Source organism: Fukomys damarensis, unplaced genomic scaffold (assembly GCF_012274545.1).
Source record: "Fukomys damarensis isolate Sample0158 unplaced genomic scaffold, DMR_v1.0_HiC HiC_scaffold_35, whole genome shotgun sequence".
NCBI classification, from domain to species: domain Eukaryota; kingdom Metazoa; phylum Chordata; class Mammalia; order Rodentia; family Bathyergidae; genus Fukomys; species Fukomys damarensis.
Genome location: NW_022900947.1, coordinates 37,833,484 through 37,840,591, shown reverse-complemented (window position 1 = coordinate 37,840,591; position 7,108 = coordinate 37,833,484). Strand labels below are relative to the sequence as shown.

Below are 7,108 nucleotides of genomic sequence, written 5' to 3'. Positions count from 1 at the left end.
GCGCTCCGGCTGGGTAAGCGGGGCGGCTGGGGACTGCCGGACTCCGGGCGCGGAGGGGCGGGACGGAGACTCGTACAGACGGAGGCGGCTTCCGCGTGCCCAGAGACTGACTCTCGTCGGACCGGGAAGGATTTTCTCCCTTTAGAGGCGCGGTGAGCGCGGGAGAAGGACCTGTCCCTTCTGCCCTGGAAGCAAGGACAGGTGCGTTCCCTGGGGTGGCCGCGATTCCTGGAAGCTGCAGCCTGTCGGGCTCCCGGATTCGGGTGCTGACCTCTCTGGAGGAGCACGCGTCCCTTTTCCTCTTAGGGCTCAGGGCCGAAGCCCCTGGGGGTCACTTGCCACCTGTGGGGCAGGGGCGTTTCCTCCTCTCTGCCTAGGCTGCACCGCAGCCTTGACTGAAAGTTGGCGGAATCCACCAGGAGCTTCCACAGTAACACATGTCCGAGTGCCTCACCCCGTTGAATTCAGTTTTTCCTTCAGGGAAATGATTTTCGAGTCTTGACAACAGGGGCTCAGAGAATATAGGCATTGGAAAAACTAGGGCCTTGATCCGGAAGGGTGCCATTTCCCTCAGATCCCACATTTCCTTTTGACTTTATTATTTGCATAGACGAATAACAGATATGTTGCTTCCTACTAAGTTCGGGAGCCATCTCATGCCTTGCCATTCTTTGGGAACTGGAATAAATATTTAATTAGAATTGGTCACCGGTCGCAGTGTTAACTGGGAACAGCAGGATGGCTGGTGGTTAGGTGGGTTTGAAAGCTGTCCAAAATAGTTATATGTTTTGTGTATAAGCCCTACAGTTTTTCAGTGAATGCCCATTTTCCTCTTAGGAAATTCTGAGCGTTTACTCCCTTCTAGATCATTCCTTTCCACAGAGCTGGGGAAGAGAGGAAAAAAGGCACCAACAAACTGGCAAATAAACTTGGGGGTTCAACAGTTTGTGGCCCTGGTAGCTCCTTAGTCCATAAAAATCACGTATGTTGTGGAATACCAACATTTACATGGAGAAAATAGAAGTTTGGGTAATTTCCACATTAAATATTTGAAATTATTTTTAAATTCAGTTACATTGTCAATGTTTACAAAAAAAAAAAAAGATTTGTATTTTCCCCATACTCCAGTTAATCTGACGAATCGATTGTTACTCTGACCAACTCCAGATGCTTAGGTCAGTGGACTTATGTTGATGATGTTGATTCTTCCCACAAGGATGTGTTTATTCTGGTTTGTGGAACTGTACGGGGGCAAGTGTTGTAAACATGCAAATCAGGGCTGTGCTCTCATTGGCAGTACCTTTACCCCACATTGCCCCTTAGCCTAGAATTTTCATGTTTTCACAAATAGGATAGAGTATAGAATGCTAATCTATGTTCTAGCATTTTCAACCTGTTTACCTACTTTATGTTCTGTATCAAGATGGTCTAGTTTTCTCAGTAGTCTTACTCAAGGGAGGGAGCTAGTTTTATCAAACCCTGGCGAACCTCAAAGAATGGCAGCATTTTGCTCCTTGCTCTCAATCACTGACAAGCAAGCTGGAGGGCTTTCAGGTAGTGACAGACCCATTTTTATCCTTGGTGAAGAATTAATGTCCTTCCTGCTTTCCTCCAGGCACCCAGAGTGCTAGGAGCAGGGCCCTGGGTCCTGCAGCCACACCTCTGCCTACAGGTTCCTCCAGGTTGACCAGGTTGATGCCTCTCCTCCCCGGATGCCCCTGCTCTTCCAGCTCCTTGGCTTCCACCCCACCTCTCCCCATAGATTCCTGTCCCTGGAGAGAGTGGACTCTTGTTCCAGGCAAGGAGCCTTGGTCCACAGAGTCAGCAAGGGTACTGATCTCAGCGTGGGCCTGGGTCCTCTGTGGATCCTCAATAAATGTCTGCTAATGCCATTGTCCCTTGTTCAGAGCCATTAATGTGCTCTCTTCTTGTCAAGTCTACAACAGGCAAAATGAAGGGGTTTCCAGACCAACAATCTTGGGGCCAACTGTCTTGGTTGGATTAGGGTCATTGGTTGGACATTTGTGTCTGTTAGCAAGGAGTGAAATTGATTCATGGCCACTGGCAATTGTACACTTATTCTGTACCATGTGTTTGTGCTGTTAGGAGAGCTTTGTTGAAAACAATAACAAACGAAGTGGAGGAGAGGAGCTTAGCAGCCTCCACTTCCAAACTAGTCTCCACTTGGGCTTGTCTTTTTGTCTTTGCCCTGGTTCAACCAGTCCTTCCTTGGATTGGATTATAGCTAGTAATTTCCCCATCACACTTAACTACTCTGAGCTCAGATGACCACAGTTACTGTGATATAAATGCAGAAAATTGCATTTTCTTTTGTTTAGAGGAAACAAGGAAGAACATTTTCAAAACAGGTTGCACTTGGGGAAGCAAAGCAAAAGCAGATTGTTTATATTCAATAATATTAATCTGAAGATACATTTACATCTTAATATAATTATATGTTTTATATTTATGTACATGGACATAGAAGCTAATGTGAGTTTGTTTTGTTTTTTTTGGGTGTGACTTTTTCTTTTTGGTACCGGGGATCTAACTCCAGTCCTTGTGCATGGGAGGCAGGCAGTGGCACCACTGAGCTAAATCCCCGGCCCTGTTTTGTTTTTTAGTTTGAGGTATTTATTGAAGGTACATCTCTCCCTTTCCAGAAATAATCACTTATAATTCTTCAGCACTGATTGCTCATAGTGAATAGGTCTTGAGTTTTTCAATTTTAAGCATTATCTCTTGTCTTCTTACAGTGGAAGAGGCTGGGATTGCTCTGTTTTCCCACCTGACTCCCCATGGGAGCACAGTTTCTCTATTTTCCCAACCTCGAAGTAGTTAAAACAGAATATTGATTAATGGCTCAATCAATATTCATCGCTAAGTCCAGCACATCTTTTTGTTTTCCTTGAAGTTAATCATTGCTTTATTTGATCATTTTGTGCTCAATAATTTAACCAACAACTCTCTTGGCCAGTTTTCAGAATCTTTTCCTCAAATATGTCAGGTTTCCTGTCCATTTCCTTTTCCCCACCTGGAGTGGTTGCCTTCTACATAGGGGACAGTGGCAAACTTCACAGCACCCTGGGGATTTCCGTCACCCCCTCTGCTGTTGGGTCTCCTGGTGCCCATAGCACATACCTTCCTGTATTTTGGTGGATACCTGTGTTTTAATAGCACACATTCTCAGGAAAATGTATCCTAGAAAAGGGTACGTAAAACATCTACCTTTGAGACTGAATGCCTGAATATATCTATTTTCCACTGACAATTTATAATTTGGCTGAGTGTGGAATTCTAAGATGGAAAGTTTGAAGGCATTGTTCCATTGCCTTCTTGATTGTGGTGTTGCTGTTAAGAAATTCAGAACTGCTTTCCAGTTTTACTTGTAGTCTGTATACCGGTTATGTGCCTGCTGTGTCCTCTCTGGAAGTTTATAAAGTTTTCTCTTGTTCCTTAAATTTTATGATGTGTGCCTTATAATGTGTCTCTTTTCATCCATTATACTGGGCTCTCTGAATCTGGAAACTTATATCATTCAGGTTGGGAACATTTCTTGAATTATATCATTGATAAGACCTCCATTTTTTGAGATGTTCCTTTTAGAAAATTTTGTTGTTCAGATATTGGATGTTTTGGAGTAGGCCTCTAATTTTCTTACCCTTTCTTTCATAATTTCTACCTTCTTATTTTCTGGTCCTACTTTTGGGAAGATTTTCTGAATTTTATTTCTTACATCTTCCACTACATTTTTCATGTCTATACCCTGTTTTTAATATCTTATATTTTATGCAATTATCTTACATAATTATAATTTTATATAATTCTTATATTTTAATATCTTATATTAAAAACTTTTTTGTTCTCTGAATAAGCACACGCATGTCTTTATTTTTGTGTGTAGTTTGTGTATCTAGGTATTTCTTGTTTTTGTTTTACGGGTCCAGGGTCTTATCTTCCTAGGGAAGTTAAGGATTTTTGCAAAAATTGCTCTTGTTTTTTCACTATTTAAGTCTCCCATGTCTCACGTTGAGGCTTTTCTTGTGTTTTAAATATCCCTTGGTTGTCTGCTCACATTTGAGTATGTGCTCTTTTTTTTTTTTTTTTTTTTTTTTTTTTTTTTTTGTACCAGGGATTGAACTCAGGATCTTGTGCTTGTGAGGCAGGCGGCTGTACCACTGAGCTAAATCCCTGGCCCTGTTTGATCAAATTTGAGTGGGGCATTAAAAAGCCGAAGATGTGGATGGGCTTGTTGCCTGTGAATTTTACTGTAAGGTGATTACAGGGCGATTTGGCTGGGCCTTCTCTTTGGGGGAGCCTTTCATGTCTTGTCTTTTGGTCTGGTGAGCGGCCTGGGGGTTGAGGAGCACCTTGCTTCCAGTGATCTGGGAACTGGCAGTGGAGAAGAGGCTGGAAGTCTCAGCATCTGAATGAAGGTGTTCTCGTAATCTCTCCACAGTTTTCTCTGAGGTACGTTAACTGTGCCTGATAAACAGAGACACTGGAGGTGGAATGGATGGGGAGGAAACACCAGGTTTTTACTGAGGGCAAAGAAAGGGCAGTCATCGAACTGCTTAGAGTGGCTGAAGGAATGTGCGGAATCCAACTTTTTAAAAGTGCTTTCCGATCATTCTTCTTTCTCTTTTAGCCCCTTCTCCTTTCCCCACAGAGGGTCCACTTGCCTTTAATTATTTAGCCCTTGGAGATTCTGTGGTATAAATGAGATTGCTTATTAACTTACTGCCCTCCCCCCACTCCACCAAGTGTTTTTGCCTCTCTTGTCCCATTCTCTGTTCTTGTTGGTTAATATATTAAAGATCAAAAAAAAAAAAATCCTTTCCCTCTTATTCTACTAGGATTTCAGTAGAGAAGAGGGATGGTAGAGGTTTTTGTTTAACTAGCTATTAGTGGCTGGAATGTCGATTTCTTAACCAGCCTTTTCTCGGATTCTAGGATGGTTTAGTCAGGGCCGTGTGCTGCCAGGTTCCTCACTTTTGCCCACAAGTAAGCATTTTTGAATCAATCTGGCATGTTGTCTCATGGAACCCAGTTGGGACCTCACATTCCTTCTATTCCATGCTAAATGTCCAATACCAGTTGATCGATCACAGTTGTCAAAGGAGGCAAAACCTAATTTTAACCCTAGTTTGGGTGGTTTTTAGAATACTGGCCATTCAGTCCTTGTTCTTATTTCATAGATTTGCTTTGCCTAGGAAGACGCTTTCTGATACCTTGGCCTCTGACTACCTTGCCTTTCAGGGAGGCTCCTCTTCTATAATTGTGATATTTTAAATAGAAAGGTAGGCTTGGTGTCATTGGTGGCCATGTGGTTTCAGTGGAAGTTGTCATGATATCCTTTGGAGGCCAGAGCACTGCACATTTGCTTTACCAGCAGCAGGATCCTCTCTCTTCCCATTTTTCAAGCTTGGGCTCTTCTTGGAATGTGCACCAAGTTCCTGTTTCTGACTGGCTGAGCCGAGATGACTGACTTGCCCTGTGCTGTGCAACTTTCCCACCCTCATTTACCGGCTGAGTCATTCCTCAGGCTCTCTCAGTGCAGTGTGACCTTCCACCATTCTCTCCCAGGAGCTTTACAACAGCAGCACCCTCTGTGGCTAGGCACAGAGGAATGTTGACAAGCACACACCTCCATTGAAGTGGGAAGAGCGCTGTTCCCAAACCATGTTACCTGCAGCAAAAGCAAAGCTTGGCTCCCATGATGGCGGCTGTGCACTGGGGAGCTAGAAAATAGGAGCGCTGGTGCTTGCTTTATCAGTGCAGGTGCAGCAGTGACTTTGATCCATGCTGGATGACAGCAAAGGAGCAGTGGTTAGACAAGACTTATTCAGCTGGTTTTGGGCACCTTCTGAGTGAAGGATGGCCAGGGAGAATCACGCAGAGCTCCTTCCTCCCACTGTGCTTCCACAGGTCTCTTCCCTTTTCCAAAGAGAATGTTTGAAGCCATTGCCACCTCTCTTTCCATACAGTAGCATTTTCTCTGATGTCCTCAATGCCTTACCAGAACTCCTTTGCCTTTTCAAGTAGAGAGTAATCTCCTAGGGAAAGCACAATCCTGAGTAAATAGTTGGTAAGTGAAGTCAATGGGTTTTCCAGGTAATTTTGGACACTTAGCAGATAAAGTATTTTGTCATAGTTGTGTCCAGTAGTTTGCTTCTTTTTGTCAAATAGAAGCATAAAACATTCAAGTTTTTCTAAGTGCATTGTATCTCATTATTTAGAAGTATTCCACACTGAAATACATATTATTTTTATTTTATGTACATATATTTCTTCTTAGCACAATGTTGTGACATGATTGTCTTGGTTTTCATGGCAAAGATAGTGGCTTTTGGAGAAGGGAGGGAAGGATGTGTGATTAGGTTGTGTAGTCTGGTACATTTTATATCTCTAAGGAGAAAGACTTTGTTTGGATATCAGCAGTGTATATCCTTTTCTAACTGTGTGACATTTATTTTCAAGTTGAAAGCTTTTGAAATGCTTAGCCACTGAGCATCACAGTGATTTGAAATTGTCATATACTAGGAAGTCCCGATCCTGCGAAATCCCCTGTCAGATATCCTGCTTCCTTTAATTTCAATTTTTGTGAGGTTCAAACTTGATTTACTGAAAAAGTTTTTAACTTTTCTCTTGTGTGGAGTTCTGTGTCTTTTTTGTTGCTATTCCCCTCGAATATTCCCCTCTCATGTCCTCCTGTACTCCCCAGTGTTAAGTTTTGTTTTTTTGAGACAGGGTCTCACTATGTAGTTGAGACTGACCTGGAACTCACTATGTAGCCCAGGCTGGTCTCCAACTCATAGCGATCCTCCTGTCTCAGCCTCCTGAGTGCTGGGATTATAGGCATGCGCCACCATGCCTAGCTCTCCCAGTAAATATTCCCCTCTCATGTCCTCCTGTACTCCCCAGTGTTAAGTTTTGTTTTTTTGAGACAGGGTCTCACTATGTAGTTGAGACTGACCTGGAACTCACTATGTAGCCCAGGCTGGTCTCCAACTCATAGCGATCCTCCTGTCTCAGCCTCCTGAGTGCTGGGATTATAGGCATGCGCCACCATGCCTAGCTCTCCCAGTATTAAGTTTTTCACAGCTTG

The 7,108-nt window shown here is 43.3% G+C and overlaps 1 protein-coding gene across 3 annotated transcripts in view; it reads left to right on the top strand.

Annotated features, from left to right (window-relative positions):
• The first annotated feature begins 6 nt into the window (after nt 1-6).
• Tec (tec protein tyrosine kinase) overlaps nt 7-7,108 on the top strand; it is a 111,470-nt gene continuing 104,368 nt past the window's right edge. For 2 of the 3 annotated variants that reach the window (XM_010640206.2, XM_010640204.2), the window contains exon 1: nt 7-201. The gene's annotated coding sequence lies outside the window, so the exon portion shown is untranslated. Of the gene's footprint in view, nt 202-3,190; nt 3,212-7,108 lie in introns of those variants that run through there. The other variant, XM_010640205.3, reaches the window with a different exon arrangement.